This window comes from Physeter macrocephalus, chromosome 5 (genome assembly GCF_002837175.3).
Source record: "Physeter macrocephalus isolate SW-GA chromosome 5, ASM283717v5, whole genome shotgun sequence".
NCBI lineage: Eukaryota > Metazoa > Chordata > Mammalia > Artiodactyla > Physeteridae > Physeter > Physeter macrocephalus.
In genome coordinates, this window is record NC_041218.1 from 79,658,314 (window position 1) to 79,681,189 (window position 22,876).

Below are 22,876 nucleotides of genomic sequence, written 5' to 3' on the forward strand. Positions count from 1 at the left end.
AGATTGCTTTTGCTATTTGGGGTCTTTTGTGTTTCCATACAAATTGTGAAATTTTTTTTTCTAGTTCTGTAAAAAATGCTAGTGGTAGTTTGATAGGGATTGCATTGAATCTGTAGATTGCTTTGGGTAGTAGAGTCATTTTCACAATGTTGATTCTTCCAATCCAAGAACATGGTATATTTCTCCACCTATTTGTATCATCTTTAATTTCTTTCATCAGTGTCTTATAGTTTTCTGCATACAAGTTTTTTGTCTCCTTAGGTAGGTTTATTCCTAGATATTTTATTCTTTTTGTTGCCGTGGTAAATGGGAGTGTTTTCTTAATTTCACTCTCAGATTTTTCATCATTAGTGTATAAGAATGCCAGAGATTTCTGTGCATTAATTTTGTATCCTGCTACTTTACCAAATTCATTGATTAGCTCTAGTAGTTTTCTGGTAGCCTCCTTAGGATTCTCTATGTATAGTATCTTGTCATCTGCAAACAGTGACAGCTTTACTTCTTCTTTTCCTATTTGGATTCCTTTTATTTCTTTTTCTTCTCTGATTGCTGTGGCTAGAACTTCCAAAACTATGTTGAATAAGAGTGGTGAGAGTGGGCAACCTTGTCTTGTTCCTGATCTTAGTGGAAGTGGTTTCATTTTTTCACCATCGAGGACAGTGTTGGCTGTGGGTTTGTCATATATGGCCTTTATTATGTTGAGGAAAGTTCCCTCTATGCCTACTTTCTGCAGGGTTTTTATCATAAATGGGTGTTGAATTTTGTCAAAAGCTTTCTCTGCATCTATTGAGATGATCATATGGTTTTTCTCCTTCAGTTTGTTGATATGGTGTATCACGTTGATTGATTTGTGTATATTGAAGAATCCTTGCATTCCTGGAATAAACCCCACTTGATCATGGTGTATGATCCTTTTAATGTGCTGTTGGATTCTGTTTGCTAGTATTTTGTTGAGGATTTTTGCATCTATGTTCATCAGTGATATTAGCCTCTTATTTTGTCTTTCACTATCTGCTTTATCACTTTTTTGGGGGGGGTGGCATCCTTAAATACATACTTACTGTCTATAAACAATGAGTTTTTTGTGGTTTTCTTTTTCCTCCTCCCTTCTCCTCCCAAATTTTAGCTGCATTATTTCTCTTATCAAAATACATAACATGAAGGTAATCAAAAGGCACAAGCTTCCCGTTATAAAATAAGTTCTGGGGATGTAGAGTACACCATGCTGACTGTAGTTAATATTGTATATTTGCAAGCTGCTAAAAGAGTAAATCTTAGAGGTTCTCATCATGATGAAAAAACATTGTGACTGTGTGGTGATGGATGTTAGCTAGACTAATAGTGGGGATCATTTAATAATATATGCATAGTTGAATTATTATATTGTATACCTGAAACTAATAAAATGTTATATGTCACTTTTATCTCAATTAAAAAATATATAACCTTTTTACAATAGTCTCCCACTTCTCTCTCCCTTTATGGGTATATTCATGCTTTTAAAAAAATTCTTGCTATGCTTTTTTGAAAATTTCACAGTCATAATTTAGTTGGGTGAAGCTTGTGCTTTATTAAGAAATCCATTTTGATTTTTAATATTTGATTTCTCATCCCAAGTGTCTTTTCATATGTTCGAATGCTTGTTTCAGTATTTTTATTTCTGTTCAGGGGTAGATTAATACTTTTCTTTGGGTTGATGCTTTTTTTGTATATGTGGGAGTGGGGGCGGTGCCTTATTTAAGTTGCATGTAAGTTTTTTACTGATTTTCTGCAGTACATCTCTGTGGACTTTTCTTGTTTTCATTCTGAATGATATCCAGATATTTTACATGATTTTTATTTTAATGGCACCATTTTCTGTCAATCTGGCAAAGAAGAGTAATTTAGCAGTGTTTTGTTGTTTGGTTTTGGTGTTGGAGGAGAGGTTGACAGCCTTTCCACACGCAGAACTCTGCATTTTCCGCTTTCTCCTGCTGTTTTGCCTTTCACTACCTAATTGACAGAGCTCACGCCTTCCTTTCGTTTTTTCCTGTTCCTGTTCAGGAGCTCTGTGTTGGGAAGACTTTCTTTTTTCAGTCATGCCTTTTGTTCCCCCAACACAGCCTTGGATGAGATAAGAAAACACATCTAAATAAATAAAAAATATTTTGTCTCCCCCAAAGACACTAATGATCAGTTAAAAATCGTGGTCACTGAACTAGTGAATCAGTTTGGGAATATCCCACTAATGAACAGACATTATCATCTTGTTCCCTTGATGATTCCATGAAATTCAGAAAGTCACATTTGCTGATTAAGAAACTTGCCCCATTAAGCAATTTACCTCTTTAAATTGGATGCCTGAAATGGAGTGTATCTTTTTAAATCCTGCACCTGTCTCTTTTTATAGTGTTTGGCTCTTTAAGAGCAAGTACTTTGCAATCGCCTTCCTGGAGGTTTGTTGTATGATCCTCTTTTTGCTTTTTCCCTTTAGTATCTTCCAATTTAGTGTCGATTTCATCTTTCTCTGGTTGCTTCAACTCCCCCTCAGGCTCCTTAGTTAGCGTCCCTCCTCTATGTTTCTCTGCCACAAAGCACTGAGGTGCCTGGGGATGGTTGGGAGCATTTGGTACTGGTACTGATCCTCCGGTGCTCTTTCTCTTTTTTATTAACACTAAATTTGCATTCTCCACCTTCAGGTAATGTTAAAGGTGTGACTTTGCCTAGACTTTTCACAGGTAAACAGTGCAGTTAACCCTGTCCTCTGGGAAAAGACTCAGGGCGATTTTTCATACACAGTCTCCACGGTCAGTAGCCCCTCCAAAGCTTTTTCCTCTGAGTTTATAATTTCCTTGGCAATACAGATCCCTTAAAATTTAGTAAGCACCTAAACTTGTGCTTCCAGCCAGTTCAATTTTGCTTTTTGGTCCCCTCGTCCTCCCTTAACCCAGCTGTGGCCCTAAAGAAGCAGATGTGGGCTTCCCTGGTGGAGCAGGGGTTGAGAGTCCGCCTGCCGATGCAGGGGACACGGGTTCGTGCCCCGGTCCGGGAGGATCCCATATGCCGCGGAGCGGCTGGGCCCGTGGGCCGTGGCCGCTGGGACTGCGTGTCCGGAGCCTGTGCTCCTCGGCGGGGGCGGGGGGGCACAACAGTGAGAGGCCCGCGTACCGCAAAAAAAAAAAAAAAAAAGAAGCAGATGTGCAGGCCACTCTTTTACTCTGGTTTTGTGATCCTTGATTCACTTTATGCAAGTGAGGGTCTTTTCTGGCTCTTTTTTGCTCAAAGCCATTTAACATTTAATCTCTTTGGTTAGGGTCTGAAAATATTCAGCTTTTCCAGTTCTTCAAATGTCTGATACTTTTCCTTTTTACATGCTGAATGACCCCTTCTTTTTTGTTGAGCTCTTTTTAGTATTAGCAAGAACACCCGAAGTGCTAGGATTTCAAAGTCACTTTTGCTAGACCTTCTAACCCACTAGGCACATGGTTGACCTCTAATATCATGACAGCAGGAGTTTGGCTAGAAGTTTTGTTACTGTATAGCATGGATCACAGCATCTCTATCCTTCATTATCAATTTCCTTTTCACACTGTAAGCCATGGTTCAGCAAAAAACTACCTGTGGGCCAAATCTGGCCTTTGGCCTGTCACTGTAAATGAAATGGTGTTGGAACACAGCCATGTTCATTCATTTATGTACTGTCTATGGCTGAGTACAGGATTGTTGAGCAGTTACAACAGAGACCATAGAGGCCTGAAAGCCTAAAATATTTACACGCTTGTCCTTTGCAACATTTGCTGACCGTTGCCACATACGTTATGGTTTTGTTACAGAAGAACACCTCTTCAAAATACAAATTTCTGGATTATTTGGAGTGAATGAGTCATTCTTCTGTAACTGATGAACTCTGAAATCTCGGGGTCCTGACATCATAAAAGTATATTTTTTCACTAACGTGAAGGCCATTGCCAGATGGATTCCTGGGCAGTTTTTCTCCACATGTTGACTTGGGATCCAAAGTTCTTTGATCATGTGACACTGACATTTTGGAGTTTTTTTTTTTTTTTTTTTTTTTTTACTACCAGCCACATAGGGGAGAGAGAAGAGGGAAGAAGACATGATGGATAATTACTCACGTTGGCATGGAAAATATACCCACTGCTTTTATTCATATTTTATTGGTCAGCATAGTCACATGACTAACCTTATTGTAGGAGAAGCTGGAAAATGAGTTTGCAGGTATATTTCATGTTAACTCTCTAGGTTTCTTTAATAGGCAGATACTCAGGACAGCCCCTTTACCTCTCCCTTTTGCAGTTTTTAATTTGTTTATGGCCACACACAAGTTGCCGTGCTTTGTGTTGAGATCGGCCATAGCCTTAAACGTTTGTGTACTGGTTTTAAAATATGTCCACACAGTCTTTGGTACTCTTTCTTTTACAAGGTGGAGTTTAATTCCCATCTACTTGATTGTTGGCTGTGTGTATTATTCTAGGTGTCTCCAGTATTTGGACAGTGTCTCATATGTAGCATATGTTTCTTGTTGAACAGAAAACAGCAGAATTTTGCACAATTTATTGAAAAGCATACTGCCACAGAACTTGATAAATACTGTACTCAAAGTGAGCTTCACAGAATTGCAGATGGAAAACTAAGACAATTCTGTAAATAGTAATAGATAACTAGAAACAAAAAAATATAAAAATGTACAATGCAAGGAACAAGATGGCCATGAAAAAGAGAAGAGGATTAGATGAACCTGGACAAACAGGCGTCCAGAAACAAAAGGAAAAGTGCTGGTTCCTTATTCATGCTGCATAAAGAATCTCACCAGATGCCTAGAGAGAAACTAAATATCGACATCTGAGTGCATTCATGACTCGTTGCATATATTAATATTTAATTTAATTGTCTTCTTTATAAAACTCCAAGTTGGAAAATACAAGCGCTTTTCATGTTAGCTTGTGTTAAGCATAAAGCAACATTTAATAATGTTGGTGAATAATGTGTATAATTGAGATCAGAGCTATTTTATATAAAGCGATTAGGAAAGGCTTCTCTGATAAAAAGTACTTTTGAGGTTGAGTTCAGTAGGAACTAAGGAACTAAGGTTTGTGGGTACCTGGAAAAACAGTGTTCCAGCAGAGGGAAGAATATGTGCAAAGGTCCTGAGGCAGGAACATGTTTGTCATGTTTGAGGAAAAGCAAGGGATCCAGAAAAATAGATGGAGTGACCAAGGAGAGATTCATAATTATTTAGGTCAGAGGAATAGTAAGGGTTATCCCTTGTAAAGTGATGATTAAAAATAAATTTAAGTGAGACAGGAAATTTGAAAACATTACAGTGCTTTGAGCAGAGCAGGGAAAATATTTGGCTTGTATTTAAAAAAAATATTTGGGCAGTTCTGTGAGGACTATAGGAGGGAGTTAGGATGTTAGTGCAATAGTTGATATAAAAAATGATAGTGTCTTCTACTAAGGACATAGTAGTGAAGCAGGAAGAACGTTAGATTCTTATGTATCGTCTTACAATATCATCATCCACAACTTAATTACAGCTTATTCCAAAACACAGAGTTCATAGGTAATCCTGTAGTACTAAGAGATTGTCACTTCCACAAGAGAAGGCATCTCAGTACCTAGAATAGTTTCTGTCATGTGTGAATTCTTCAGTAAATATGTGTGGAATAAATGAATAAATAAATGAATGACTGAAAGAATGAATAGGTGAATACCACATATTTTATACTTGTTGCAGCCAGTTATATCAATATTATGGTCGCATCCTAGGCTAACTCTGTGTAACATGGCTAAAATATATTTATTTCCATTTCTCAACTCTGCATTTCTTTTCGCTGTCTTGACTGTGATTTTTATAATTAAAGGTTACAATGCCCTTTGACAAAGAAATAAGCTGCATAAGTCTTACTGAATTTTACATAATTGCTCACTATCTCACTAGATCTTTATAAGCAAATAATATGTCTTCTGAGGGGACTTGACTGCAAGGACACTGTAATATGTGTTGTATGTAAGATTTCCTTTTTTGTACTGACTCACATAAAACTCATCCAATCCATTGAAATCATTCTAGAAACAAGATGAAGTATAAATCAATATGCAAAAACTATTGATAATAATGAGTACTCATTTAAAAGACTTTTATGTAATGAGAGTGAACCCCTATTGAAACACAATTATGTATCCATAAAAATTTATCTTCCTTTCACTCTTTAGCAGCTCCAATCCTGGGAAAAGTTTTATTTTTTGTATCTGTTAAATTTATTAGTTTACATAATTCTCATCACTGCTGAGGTTCCTGCTTATTTGTAGGGAGATTATACTTTGCATTGATTCCATATCCCTTTTTGTTTTAAAAGCAATTATTTCAAACGATTATCAGGTCAAAACATATGAAATTTTTTAAGGGCAAAATGGTAGAATACTGGCGATTTTATATGTTTCTCTTTGTCCTAGCAATGAATTCATGCACTGTGGTCCCATAACTGCTGAAATTTCAGGCTTCTTTCAAGGAGAAAGGAAGTTTAAGCCATAGCTATTTTATGGTCTAGCGCATCCTTTATTCTACCCTTCAGAGACCATAAGATTACTGGAGCCGTATCAGAGTTGCAGTAATCCTGGGTATTTAATTAATCTAGAGCCAGGCAGAGAAAACTGAGGAATTAGCATTATATTAATTATATTCTCTCAATTCCTGTTGACTTTTTTGTAAGCTAGGATTAATTTTCTGCTGGGAAGGACTGACCTTGTCTTGATTTATGATGTAGCAATACTCTTTGCTAAGGGAAATATTCAATTAAAATCAAAATAACCATAGCAACAATTGTACCAGTAAAAAATACTCTTCACCAAAATCAAAATACCTATTGCATAAAATTTACTCTTTTTTCCTGGAACTCTTTGCTGTAGTGTTTTGCAAGATCTTTTATGTCAATATAGGGCTACGTACTGCATTCTTTCAAATATTGTAAGCTGAAAAGTTTCTTAGGATGTGCAGATTTCTATTCGGTAAATAGTCAATAAGCCATAAAATAAACATAAACAAACAAAATGAAAACCAACTGATGTAACAGTTGCTGAAAAGTGATGAGAAGACTCTGGTAGATAATCAGAGAGGAAGGATTTATGTTCTGTGATTTACCTTTTACCAATCCATTTTTTATGATTTGTCTATGTTTTACATTCCACATAACAGAAATTACTTATTCACAAAGGTATTGAGTGACTATATTGTGATGGATTTCTTTTTTTTTTTTTTTTTGCGGTACGCGGGTCTTTCACTGTTGTGGCCTCTCCCGTTGCGGAGCACAGGCTCCGGACGCGCAGGCTCAGCGGCCATGGCTCACGGGCCCAGCCGCTCCGCGGCATGTGGGATCTTCCCAGACCGGGGCACGAACCCGTGTCCCCTGCATCGGCAGGCGGACTCTCAACCACTGCGCCACCAGGGAAGCCCTACTGTGATGGATTAAAAAAAAATTGTTTTTCAAAGTGCAAGATCAAGTAGAGCATTTAATTAAACTAATATTCAGCTGTGTTTAAGACATTTTAGTTGCTGCTGTGGGGGACGGAAAGAAAGGACTCCCCTCAAAGAAATTATAATAAAATTTGGAAGACAGGCCCAAAGCACAGAAGTGAAAACCTACAAAACTACAAAAAATTTTAAAATATTTCTTTTCAACATGAGAGGGCATATCACATAGTAGTGGTGATTAATCATAATTAATTTTACAAATAATAACTCCCTTAAAATCTTAGCATTGGGAGAATTTACTTCAGGTATGTGGTCAGTGGTGATAGAAATTATAAACTATAGCAAAGTATTATATTTGCAATACATCTGCCATATCTCATCCTAAAGGTATGAATCCACCTGACTGGGAAAGCCTGGGGACAATTTTATAAAAAGATGTGAGTAGTTTTTAAGAAAAACAGACTCTATATTCATAGTTTTATAGTGCCTGCAGAAACTAATAAAATTGGGCTTATCTTGTTACCTACACTTCTATCACTGACAGGGAAGAATATGGCAGGGGAATGGAGCCTACTGATTTGAAGATTTTCAGCATTCTTCTCAATCTCCTTGAAAACTGAGGTGTAAAAACATTTAAGTTAGTGTCTGCCTGTGGTCCATTAGTGCTAAAATCCTAATTTAATTTAAAGGATAATTGGTCTACTCTTTATCAGAGTTGATTTTAAATTGTATCTCCATAGCTAATTCTCATAGTGAAGGTTTCCTGTTTCTTTCTTCATTTTAAGCAGGGTGATCTATTAAATATTTTTCCTTCCTTCTCTAATGAATAGGATGTAAACTTGAAACTCTTTTAATTATTTTTCCTTATTTTGCTATGATTTCATGCCTGCCGTAGATGTAAATATAAGAGAAAAAACTCTTGACGCAGATGCCAAATATAGACTGGGTTGGTCCATTGCACATTTTCAATCAGATTATAATAGTTTCAATAAACACATACCTGTACACAGCTGAAAACCTTACACAAATTTGATGGCAGTCAAAGTAAAATAGTCAGGGCTGTGCAACTGATTTCTGTTGCCCCAGATACAGGAAAGATCATGATCTGAATGCTCTACAGATTCAGTCAGATACAGGAGGCCACCTTTTCTCCAACCTAACTGCCCTCCTACTGGTAACTAAGAAAGGTCACTTCAGTTTTTTTACCACTCAGGGCTTGCTTGATTAAATGGTATTATAGTTAAGTATTCTCTCATGAGAATCTCACTGAAGTTAATTTATAAAATCTATATATAAGTACAAACTTCTCTGGCAAGTATAAGCTTATCAGACAGTGGAAAACAATGGAGTAGAAAATGGCACTTTGACTGACAAAAAAGTCTTCTGCATATCTTTGTTTCTTTTGCTAGATTCTTTTCACTACATTTCCCAGTATTCTTTGTGACTAAGAATCTTTATCATGTACATGATGAACTTCTTTAAGCAGATGCTTCCTTTGATACTTGAAAATCCAAAATGAAAACAGTATGTGCTGCTCAGGAAGGCATATATTTCTGCAGCAGGCATCCTGCCATCTGTTCCCTGACTTAAAAATTGTCCAGCAGTAAGTAGCTTCAGTAGAATTCTGTTGAATTATGAATAGTGAGAAAAAAATACATTAAAGAAAAATTGGCTAGCTATTTGCCTTATCAGGGTTCAGTCAGATTTGCTATTTTCCATTTACATTTGTCCACATATTCTCTTAATGTAGGTGAAACACTGAATTTCATCAGAGTAGAATTATTTCCAGCACAGTATTAGTTCTCTCATAATATGGACTAAAAAAATGACTAAACTCAGTTAAAACACTCCATAATGCACTCTGTGAGGGCTAGTTATGCAAAATAGGAACTTATGCTTTATATTTTTCATTTTATATATTTAAATATAGCTTACTAGGAAATTTCTAGGAAGATTGGTATACAAGTAATCTCAGACATAATCCCCAAAGGGCCCAGCAACTTCATGGCTTCTTAGTGAAGTACTGTAGTTTCAGCAAAGAGAAATTAGTTAAGACAACTTTATCATATGGGTCATGAACTTTGTAATTTTGATCAAAGATAGGAACAGGGTGATGAAAATGACATAAGGATAGTTATAAAGCAACAAGGCAAATAGAAAATAGAGTAAAATCCCAGAAAATCATGCTAGCAGTCCCAGATTTGAAAGCCTGAGGGCCAGAGGTGAATATGAACAGTGTGGGAAAGATGGTTATCACAGATGGAGCCCGTTTTATTGCCGTGGAGTAGAAAGTTCAAAGACTGTAGCAGCAAGGATATAAAAACAAGTACGAGGCCATGACAATAATGTCTGACCTGGCTTTCCAGTGTGCACTGGGGGTGAGAAGCAAGGGGATAGGGTAAGCCACAGGAAAACAGAGCACACTGCTAAGAAACACTTTTAGTCTATAGTTTTACAATCAGAGATTTCTGTATATGCACTAAAAAAAAGAAAAAAAACTGCAGATAAAAGAGCATGCTGTTTGAATTTTATGATCAGAGTTCCTTTAAAATTGGAAGTTTTATGTCAAGATATGATGGAACTTTCTAGAAAAATATTGATTCAATAGGCAGAAATTAGAGGAAAGTCTAGAAATACCTGTGCTATCTACGTGCAGAATAGAGAATACAAAACTAAATATGGAAATACGGCATTTTGAGAAATGGGTTTAAGGAATAAAAGTAAATATGCATAGAACAACATTCCTTTCCCATGAATGCCTAAGGTCTCTGCTGCTTCTCTAAATATAGCAGGAGGCAAAGTAGCTGAAGTGATGGTACCAAATTTCATCACCAAGACCTACACGAATTTTTCCGGTAGCCTGATGCCTATGTTGTATCTAGAGTAGAAGAAATTCCTAGATTTTGTTACTGTCACTCCAATTCACCACCTACTTGCCTGTGAATGTGGAAGAGATCAACAAAATGAAGAGAATAATCACACGACTAACTTTTCCTGAGAGAAGTGGAGATTTGGGACAGCAGGACCAGTGGACTTGATGCCAAAAACGCGGCCTCTGTGAACCGGTGCTGAATCAAATTTCAGAGACCAAGTTTTGGGTGAAGTAGAAAAGAATAGCTTTATTGCTTTGCCAGGCAAAGGGGAACACGGTGGCTCATGCCTCAAAAACTGTGTGTCCCAACCTGGAAGGATTTGGTGAGGAGTTTTATAGCAATGGTTCAAGGGCGGGGTTGCTGATAAGATTTGGGTGTGTGCAGGGCCTGCACTCCTTTAATCTCGTCCCAGTTAATCTCTTGAAGAGCTTCTCTGGTTCCTTTGATCTGGCCTCAGGTGGTCTTCTCTGGAATGAAGAATGCTACAGCTTCCATCTGTTGGGGGTTTTAGTTCTGTAAAGAGCTCAAAGATTGTGCTATGTGTATCCCTTGAGGTGGAACCAGGACCCTGCCCCAAGGCTGCACTATTGTTTCTTGACTGCTCCCCTCTTGTTTTTGCATCCCCTCCCTTCCCTGATTAGCAACTATTTGAATCTTCCCTTTGGAACTCAGGGAAGGTCATAGAGGCTGGAGTCTATTCCCTACAAACAAGAAATGGGGACACAGAAAGGCATCTGTGCCCAGGAGCCCCACAGGGTCCTGCTTGGTTTCAGACTCACCTTGCATTGGGAAATGGGTATTAATTGTGAGGGCACACAATGGCTCCAAAGCCTAAATATGCATCCAACTTAGAGAAGAGAGCCTTGTATAGCAGTTAAACAGAATTAAAAAGCAATATGATATTTTGCTTCTGGGAAGATGGAATAGATGTTCTTTCCCTTATTCTTCCAGCTAATGACAACTAAAAACTCTGGACATTCTATGTAAAATGAACATTAAAAAGACTGAAAGGTGGAAAGAAGATGTCAGACAAGCTAGGAACATCAGGGTCCAAGAAACAGCAGGGCTGCAGGGATGTATCAGTGGAGGCCTAGAGGGGAGCTGAGACTCCCACCAAGGACAAGGAAGATTATGAGTTAAGCATTGAGAGGTCGCATGTTAGAGAGGGCTTCTTTCTGCTGCTTCTGTTTTGAGTCAACTTAAGTAATAAATACTATGTAATTGCATATCTGCATTTTCCACACTCCTTCCATTCGATATCACTTGAGATGTTGGGTTCTCCCAGCAGGCAAACTACATCAAGCTGCCAGCAGCTATCAGGCTGTCAGAACCCACCATCATTAGACAGTGATCCATAGTGGAATATATCCTGAATTTTCTGACCATCAATAACAAGGAATGATGTCATGAATACTGCAGCCAAAAAAAAATTTTTTTTTTAACTTAAAAGAGAAAAAATGAGACTATCTTCCATCTTCTCCAAAGCCAAACATTGGTTAGGGAAGATTTAAGAGACAGAGGAGGCCCTAGTTGATCACCTGGTTGGCCAAGTATATTCCTCCCTGCCCCCAAATATTATAGTAGCTCTATCTCCTTCTGATGTTCAGGGTCAGTTACTCCTGTCCACTGGTTACCCTTTCCCTTGCCTTCTTGTGTGCATAAGATCAAAGTGACCGTGCAGTGGGCGAAACTTAAAATTTAATGTAACATTTACAAAAATTCTGGTGCAAGTGATTTTCCTTGTGGGAACAAGAGACACAAAGCACAAATTCTTCAAGTTAAGTCATAGGAAATGATTATAAGCAGGACATCGCTTGTTTCCAAACTTTGGTTCCCAGAACCACGTATTCTATCTATTGGGAGCACCGTATATATAGAATAATGGTTCTCGACTTAAAGAGTATAGACTGCATGCTGGAGGATGGTGTATCAGGAAGGATGGTAAAGATCAGAGGCAATATGTCTAACTTGTCCTTTCTGCTGCACGTTCAAAAAGCAGTCTCATCACTCTATCAAGCCAGCAGCTGCTGGTGGTACAGTATGTGATAGCACCAGTGTATCCCATGATCTGCTGCCCCCCATTTTCTTTAAATTGGGTGCCTTATGTTAGATTTATGCAGTACGTCAGGTTCATGGACAAAAACACTCTGCGTATCCTTGGATAGAGGCACTGGCTGAGAGGCTGTATATGCAGGAATGTTGCACATAGACCCATACCCAGAATATTTGATTCAAGAAGAATCACTGCTGCTTCCACAAAAACACAAGGTCCATGTAATCCAAAGCCATCCTCAAAGGATGGTATCACGTGCTGGGGGCTCTGTACCCGGTAAGTTCAACTGTCATCAGTAGCAATAGCTAGATTAGCCAAGGCAGACAGGAGCCATGCTATCCCTTATTGGCTACATTTTCAATGTCTATAGTATAATATCCAACTCAAGGAACTGACATTGGTATAAGGTACCTGTGTAGTTTGAAGTAACTTTATCACGTGTAAATCCATGTAGTCACCGCTGCAATCAAGATACAGAATTATTGTCTTACCACAAGGATGTCCCTCATAATACCTCTTAATACCTCTTTATAGACACATCTACCTCTTTCTACCCACCATTCTCAATCCTTGCAATCACTAATGTGTTCTCCATCCCTATTTTTTTGTTTGGAGAATATTATATAAATAGAATCATGCAGTATATGACCCTTTGGATCTGTTTACATAATAAGATGTAACCAATAAGGGATGCAGGGTGAAGGTTACACGGAAAACTTTCTATACTATCTTTGCAACTTGCTATTACTCTAAATGATTTCAAAATTAAAAAAATAAAATATATGTTCAAGTTTTGATAATACATTTTATTTTTGAAAAATAAAGAAGCTCACTGTCTAAAGCCTTATTTTCCAGTATCATTTTAACTAAATGAGGAATTTATCAGGAATATTTGGAAAGAGAGATTGAATAGAATTTTTAGAAACTAAACTATAATAAAAGAATAAACAGAAAGGAGTTCAAGATTTTTTTCTTTCTTAATTGATTTCTATCTTTTAGTTAATCACACAGTAGGTAGGTGTGATTAACTAAAAGATAGAATGGGGCTATATATGGAAAAATGTTTTAAATGTTCCACACTTGACACATACACACTACTACATATAAAATAAATAACAAGAACTTACTGTATAGCACAGGGAACTCTACTCAATACTCTGTAATGGCCTATATGGGAAAAGAGTCTAATAAAAGAGTGGATATATGTATATGTAGAACAGATTCATTTTGCTGTGCACCTGAAACTAACACAACATTGTAAATCAACTATACCCCAATAAAAATATTTTTAAAAATGTCCCATACTTGGTCCTAAAGAACAAAAATAAATATGGCCCAATGTATGTTATAGGCTCTTTGTGAATTTTTGTATATTAAGTAAAAGATACATGAAGTCTATATTGGTAAAACACAGTAAGTATAGCATAAAACACTTGAGTTATGGAAAATCCAGAGTCATTTAAAAATTAAAGACAACTTTCCAAATAACACCGTTAAATCATTTTGATTAATCTTTTAATGATATAAATTTAATTACTTGTGATCTCTCCTTTGGCGACTTGTATTTAAGCTGGAAAGTCAAAGGACTGGGAAACCAGGCTATACAGTTTTTTCAAAAAACAAATCAAAAACATAAAAATGCTCTGCTATGTATTAAATAATGTATTGTTACATTTACTTTTCATTTGAATTTTCAGATTTATTTTTTGTCCCCAGAGTATATTTGTTCTGATGTCTGAATCCTTGTATGTTTGGTGCAAACAATGGCAACTGGCCACGCCGTGCTGTTCCTTGGTCAAAACTCAGCCACGAGCAGTAGCGGCAAGTGTATCACAATTGTGGTTGGGCTTTGAGGGAGGATCGCTAATATTTGGGTTTGGTTCTTTTAATCTACATCATAAAGAAAGCCTCAACATATTATTTAAAATTTACAATTATAAACAGAATTTCTAACATTTTTTCTGCAATCTAATGGATCATCTCATACATCTTCTTTGGGCACCATTTATTACTTTTATGTTATGATTTGTCATTTGCTGCCAGTTTCGCTTCCTGTTTATTTAGACAGCAATAACAATCTGACGTGAACACTCATGTTTATAGTAATGAAATTTTAAAAAATCAATTTTAGATATGCTGCACAGCTTGACATTTTATTTTAAATGGTATCTGATAGAAGAAAATGGAATGTAAATTGTTTGGACATTAGATCAATTTTATATTCAGATTCAAATAACATTTGCTGAGCAATAATGAAGAGATTGCCACTGTATGTATTAAGTACTCCACATAATCTATTATAAATAACCGTTATAGTATCTATGTGAGGTCTTACTAGCATCTGATTTTATGCATAAAGAAATTGAGACTGAGAAGAGAAATAATTTCTAAGTATCTTAAACATAAGAAGAAAAGCAGCCTTTAAAAATTTTCCTGATTCCTGAAATGTATTTGATTGCATGTTTATATAAACCTCTAATTTCTGCCTTATACAAGACATAATTACAATAACGCAATGAGACTGATTTGTGACTGCAGTTTACGGAAATCAGACTAACTACATTTAAACCACCAGCTGGAGAAAAGACATATACCTCTATTTTTGATGTATGATTTACTCACAAAAGGCATTTGATAGAAAGATATCTCTATCTGTGTTTATTTCTTTGCAATCTAGAATTAGTTATATATCTATTTTCAAGTAAACTTGTGAACTACTCTTATTTAGGACTGGTCTATTAAGGAATCATCAATAGGTATCAGTTTTCAGCTTTTAACAGTTGCTTTAATATCACATTCAAAGACTTCCTTCAGATCCTTTTGCATTTCACTTCATCTCACTCTCATTAGTCTTGCTTTAATTGTTCTGTGTTAAAGCTCTTTTATCTATTTGTTTCAAGTTTTAAATCCATCTTGAATATCTTATTAAATTCAGTCATGCATTCTCTTTGGTAAAAAAAAAATAATAGAAGTGGTTTAAAAGAGCTTAAAATGAGTAGAGAGACTGTTTCAAAATTAAGTGCTATTACTAACATTTAATAAGAAATAGAGATGCAACAGAAAAAATTAAAATTTTTTGGCAAAGATTGTTTTCAAAAATGATGTCAAAATAGAGAGTCTGGAACTTTATACAGAATAAAACAAGTGACTTAACTTGAGCATATGCAACTTATTCATTTCAAACTTGAATGAATGGCCAGTGTTTAGGGAAAAAAATAGTAAAGATATATAAAAGAAGTAGCAACTATTGAGAAGTAGGACAACAGAATATAATTCCTCTGTATTTTAAAGTACAGGTATTTCTTAAAAAATACATTTGTCCCATTCGAAAATGGGAAAAATGCATTTGGTGCCATATAGACCTTTGAGATAGCTCCTGTTTCTAAGAGGAGGATGAGAAACTATGAGCAGAGCAGATCTTTTGGCAAGTTTACTGGGATTAGTGGAAAAAATTGGTGATCAACACCCTCTCAGGATGAGGGCGTCTGATTTATTACCCATGCTTTAGGTTGGTTTCCAAAAAGACTACACTTGGGAAATAGAGATGAATTTAGAAATATAGTGGTCTTTAAAGTCCTATTTTCAAAGTATCTTGAAACTTTTTTTTGTTAATTTTTATTTTATATTGGAGTATATTTGATTTACAATGTTGTGTTAGTTTCAGGTGTACAGGAAAGTGATTTAGTTATATATATACATATATTCATTCTTTTTCAGATTTTTTTCCCATATAGGTTATTACAAAGTGTTAAGTAAAGTTCCCTGTGCTATACAGTAGGTCCTTGTTGATTACCTGTTTTATATTTAGTAGTGTGTGTATGTTAATACCAAACTCCTGATTTATCCCTCCCCTCCACCTTTCCCCTTTGGGAACCTTAAGTGTGTTTTTGAAGTGTGTGAGACTATTTCTATTTTGTAAATAAGTTCATTTGTATCATTTTTTTAGATTCCATGTATAAGTGATATATGATATTTGTCTTTCTCTGCCTTACTTCACTTACTATGATAATCTCTAAGTCCATCCATGTTGCTGCAAATGGCATTATTTGATTTTTTTTATGGCTGAGTAATATTCCATTGTATATATGTACCATGCCTTCTTTATCCATACATCTGTCGATAGCCACTTAGGTTGCCTCCATGTCTTCGCTATTGTAAATAGGGCTGCAAAGAAAGTTGGGGTGTATGTTTTCAAAGTATGGTTTTCTCTGGACAGATGCCCAGGAGTGGGATTGCTGAATCATACGATTGTTCTTTTTTTTAGTTTTGAAAGGAACCTCCATACTGTCCTCCATAGTGGCTGTATCAGTTTACATTCCCACCAACAGTGTAGGAGGGTTCCCTTTTCTCCACACATTCTCTAGCATATATTGTCTGTAGACTTTTTGATGATGGCCATTCTGGCCTGTGTGGGGGGATACCTCATTTAGATTTGATTTGCATTTGTTGAATAATTAGTGATGATGCACATCTTTTCATGTGCCTATTGGCTATCTGTATGTCTTCTTTGGAGAAATGTCTCTTTAGATCTTCTGGCTATTTTTTGATTGGGTTGTTTGTTTTCTTAATATTGAGCTGCATGAGCTGTTTGTATATTTTGGAGATTAATCCCTTGTCGGTCTCATCATTTGCAAATGTTTTCTCCCATTCTATGGGTTGTCTTTTCATGGAGTTTATGGTTTCCTTTGTTGTGCAAAAGCTGTTAAGTTTAATTTGGTCCCATTTCTTTATTTTTGTTTATATTTGCATTACTACAGGAGGTGGATCCAAAAAAATAGTGCTGCAATTTATGTCAGAGAGTTTTATAGTATTTAGGTCTTTAATCCATTTTGAGTTTATTTTTGTGTATGGTAGAGAATGTTCCAATTTCATTCTTTTACATGTAGCTGTCCTATTTTTCCAGCACCACTTATTGAAGAGACTGTCTTTCTTTTCTCTATTGTATAGTCTTGCCTCCTTCATTAAAGATTAGGTGACCATAGGTGTGTGGGTTTACCTCTGAGCTTTCTATCCTTTTCCACTGATCTATATTTCTGTTTTTGTGCCAGTACCATACTGTTTTGATTACTGTAGCTTTGTAGTATAGCCTGGAGTCAGGGAGCCTGATTCTTCCAGCTCCGTTTTTTTCCCTCAAGACTGCTTTGGCTATTCAGGATCTTTTGTGTGTCTGTACAAATTTCAAGATTTTTTGTTCCAGATCTGCAAAAAAATGCCATTGGTAATTTGATAGGGATTGCATTGAATCTGTAGATTGCCTTGGGTAGAATAGCCATTTATGATAATAACATTATGAGAGGATGGGGAAGGGAATCTGAGAGGATGGGGAAGGGAATCATCAGCACTTTTTTTTTTTTTTTTTTTTTTTACAATTTTTCTAGGAATTACAACTCAAATACAAAAATACATGAAATATGAAATAAAGGATTGGGACAAAGATACATTGTACAAATATTAAACAGAATATAGCTCTTTCATAGTGATTAAAGGGGTTAATTCCCAGGAAGATATAACAATTATAAATGTGTTTGTGCCCCTAATAACATAACCTCAAAAGATAATACAAAATTTAATAAAAGGAAAAAATGGCAAGTCTAAAATCGTAGACTTTATTATACCTCTTTAAATAATGTTTGAATAGGAAGTCAAAAAATAAGGATATAGAAACTTTGAAAAAGATGTATCAATATAATTGAAGTATAAGAATAGGCTTCAAACTCCACCCCTCCTGCCAAAGTGCAAAACAAACACTCATTCTTTTGAAATGCATCTTTTGAAGTGCATTTGGCATATTTATACAACATTCTAGGCCAAAAAGGGAATTCTGAAATAAATTCTAAAAATTACACAATCATTCATACAGATTATATTTCTAGTCCCATGGAAATTAAAGGTAACTACAATAGCTCTATATTTGGAAATTAAGCAGTATCATTCTATATAATCAATGTGTGAAAGAAATGTAAGGGGTAAAAGGAGCAAATGCAATCTTGAAGGGGAAAGACGAAATGGAAGGACTTATTCTAATAGGTATCAAGAATTATGAAGGTGGTACAGTGTTTAAACAATGTGCTTTTGGTACAAGGAGATACAGCAAGACCAATATAGAGTGTCCAAGTAGACTTCCACCAACAGACACTGGACTTATATAAAAAACTATCTATATGAGAAAAAATTGAAATCTGACCCCTTTCCCCATCTTCCCCCCATACTCAAAAATCAAGTTCAGGTGAATTATCTAAATATGAAAGAAAGAGTAAAACAGTAGTCTTCAGGAAATAAGAGAGGAAAATAAGTAAGTTCACAAACTCAGTGCAAGGAAAAATTTATAGTCAGAAGTTTTAATCTCAGGTTTAATAAAGGAAATGATTGAGAAATTAAAATAAAGCATTTATATGAAAAAAGTTCTGAAGAGATTAAAAATATAAGACCTACAGTGGGGGAAGATAATAACAGCATATATAGTGATGTCATACAAATTAGTAAGAAAACACATAATTACTACACATACTATACTAGAAAAATATATGATTTTTTTTTTTCGGTACGCGGGCCTCTCCCACTGCGGAGCACAGGCCCTGGACACGCAGGCTCAGTGGCCATGGCTCACGGGCCTAGCCGCTCTGCGGCATATGGGATCTTCCCGGACCGGGGCACGAATTCGTGTCCCTTCCATCGGCAGGCGGATTCTCAACCACTGCGCCACCAGGGAAGCCCCTATGACATTTTTTAAACCCAGAAATGTATGGAATTATTAACAATGGTATTATTCATAATAGAATTTTAAAACATTCCAAATGTCCAGTAGCCAATGGATAAATACACTGTAACAGTTATACAAATCCTATACAGCAACTAAAAAGGAACATAAACAGTTCAAAACCCAGCAAAGCAAATCTGTATTGTTACGTTTCAGGATAGGGGTTACTTTTGGAGAAGAGGTTAGCAGCAGAGAGGAAAAATTGGGGCTCTTCTAAAATGATGGCAAAGTTCTATTATGTCAGATTTACTTGGTGGTAATTTGTACTGTACACTTGTGTACCTTCTATTGTTATATATCAGTATGAAAAAATAAAATTTACTCCCTACAAGAAATACAAATAATGAAATGTAATAAGGAATAATCTTCTAGATAAAAGTCATTCATAGGTGAGGTGATACAGACAAAACAACACTGAGGGGTTACTTTTTTCACCTATTATTTTGAAAAGAAACATTCTGGTAATGCCCAGTATGGCCCAGAACATGGGTTAACAGGGCATTAAGGCTTTAGTGGTAAGACTATGCATTTGTGCCACTGGTTTGGAAAACCATTTAGCAACAGCTACAAAATTAAAAATGCATATATAGGTTTGGTTAGAATCTCCACTTCTAGGAATTTTTTTCTATGGATATACTCACACACTTCACTTCTATAGAGTCCTATGCACATTACACCATTGTTTTAAAAAAGAAATGAAATCAACTTAAATCTTCAAAGGTAACAAGTTAAATACCCTACATCCCTTTAAAACTACTAACATTTCCATATTTGAACATAGGAATTATAAAACAAAGTACTCAATTTCTATGAAGATAAAGGGAATAGAACTTTCCATTTGACTTATTTTCAGAACTTTGATTCTGTCATATGCAGGGTCAGGCCTGTGTACAGGACAGTTAAAGCAGTTTATCATGAGGTAAAGAAAATGAGTAAAATATCGATGAGTTTTAAACTACCGTTTGCATATTTTGCCTACTCGATAATATATATTCAAGATGACGATCTAACATTTAGCTGGAGTTTACTGTCTCTGAATTTTAAAGTGTTTTATTTGGGAAAATAAATTCTTATATTTTGTAGTTTCTGGCATATTTTTCTCATTGCTGATAACACAGTGGCATTTTCAATGATACCAGTTTAGAAAGATCCGGCAAATTTAAGATCTGCACTAAAGTGAAAACAGTGCTATTTTCTTGAACACTTAGGGTTTTGTTAGATGCTCTCATAAAAACTTCTGAGACTACGGCAGCAGTTGCGGTTACTACTTTGTTATTAACACAGCGCGTTGATATAGTCTCGTAGAGATATTTTTACATATATGAATTGTTATGTAACAAAAGCCTGAGGGAAACACTACCTGCCACTTGAGCTGTCCTTCAGCTGTTCAAGCTTCAGAAGTGTCTTAGCTTTCTATGCTCCGCAAGAGGCTTACTGGCATCACAGCACACTGTGCCAAACTACAGGCAAATCCTTTATCAGCACATCCCTTTGAAACTGTCACTGAACCGCATGGACCTAAGGAGTGATAAGCATTAATAATACCCTGTTCCTTTTATGCCTTCTGCCTTTCAGCTTGCTTGCCAGATTCTTTATCTAAACTTAGGTTTTACAAGCCAGACAAATGCAATTCCCCTTGCCTTCAAAAGTGGTGCTTAACCTAGCTTGTACAGATGTAGGATTTTTTTCTAACTACTTATTTTCTAAAATAATCAATACTTTCTTGTAAATGACCTTGAGCTTTACTTGGAAAGTGTCAGTATCATGGATCACAGAACATCTGAAAAGAAACACATCATATAAAAAGGCTCTCATTCCCCATAAATTACTGGATATGTTTCTATGCATGGTAAATCGCTGTTACATGTGGCTCCTTTGTGTGAAGCAGGCACGCATACCTGCAGACACACTCATTTACAGGCTTCATATTGTCAAGTGCAAAGTAAAGTGTGAGTTGCTTGAATTGCCTGTGGAAATGATTAAAGGTTGAGACATTAGAAATATGTCTTCTGAGGCTTTTTTTGGTTTGTTATGTGAGAATTTCAAAATTATAACTTTATTCTCATCAGTATTTTTATATTTTAGGTGTCTTAAATAAAAAATATATATTGAAAACCACAATATACAAACTGCTTTACTTTTATATAATTAAATTATACATTAAACATGAAACAGTAAGGACTTGGTTTGAAAGACTGTTTTCTTTGTTGTTGTTTTAAGATGTAAAAACAACACTACAAAAACTGTTTAAAAATATTTTCCCATTCCCAGATATGTTTCATGTCAAACATGACAGAATTATGTATACTTATGAAACTAAATGAATTGTATTGTATTAACCATTATGTCACAGTGATAAGATGTCATAAATCACAAGACTATCTAAGGGATCTATTATTCTCAAATTCTTACAGCTTTTGGTGAAATCAGGCTAAGGATTAGATATAAACCTTTAAACATTTCTAATTATATATAGATATAGATATAAAACAGATAATTTAAATAAAAAAACATACCCAAACTACCAATGGTACATGGCCTATCTTTATGGATTCTCCTCCTTTAGCATATGCTTAAAAAGGTGTTTCTTTGCAATTGTCTTAGCCTAAGAGTATGTGTGTGTGTGTATGTATATATATGTGCTTTACAGAAGCAGGGGTTGTATTGCTAAGAGATAAGTAACCCTAACAAATAGTTCTTTCCTGAACACTCTCTCCTACTGGTCCTGGATCCCACAATCTGAAACAATACTCTCCCTAAAATTCTTGATACCTTTGTATCTCTTTCCTCCAGGCACACCTTCCAAGCAAAACTGTGATCAATGCTGAAATTAAACTTTCTGGCTTCTAATAAAATTTGTAAGACTATACCTCAATTAAAAGTGTAATTAACATAACAGTAGTTTCAAGTGTACAGCAGATATTTGTATATATTGTGGAATTTTTACCACAATCAGTCGAGTTAGCATCCAAGGCTATACTTTCTAAATGTATCCGTCAACTTTGTAAACATAAACCACTACCAGTTCATGGTCTCCAAGTTCATCAATACCATTAGCACTGCCCAATCCTTTTCTTGACCTTTATTAGCTATAGATCATACTGAGTTCTTCCCTTCTGGCTAAAAAACTTCACTTCTCAAGGTCACCATTCTCCTTCTCTCTAACCAAACTTGCTTGCTTCCTAGTTTACTGAGAAAATTGAGAAAGCCAACATCTCTCTGAGCCTCCTGCCCTACCTACCTAGGAATGTATATACAACCATACCCTAATTTCCCCTTTTCTACTCTGGAGGAGGGTCTTGAACAAGGGCAACCATCCCAGTTAAGCTTTCAACCTAATTCCTTCCCCTCAGTCTTTCTCTTCTGTATCTTCACTAAGTCTCATCTCTTCTGGAACATTCTCCCTTTAGCCTTTGTGCTTGTTTCTCTTGTCATGCAATCTCTCTCTCCCTTCCTCATTTAATTCAGACTTCTCAAAAATGTAGTGTATACTTATTGCCTGTTTGTTTCCTTACTTCCCATTTATGTAAAGCCCGGTAAAATCTGACTTTTGACCCAACCACTTTACTCAAACTGTTCTTGGTAAGGTCATCTATGGTCTCCTCTTGTTTCCATTCCTACCTTATTTGCCTCTCTGGGAGCATTTGACAAGTTACTCATTCCCTAATGGATACTTCCTAGTTCCTTGCTTTAATTTCAAATATATATATATATATATAAAA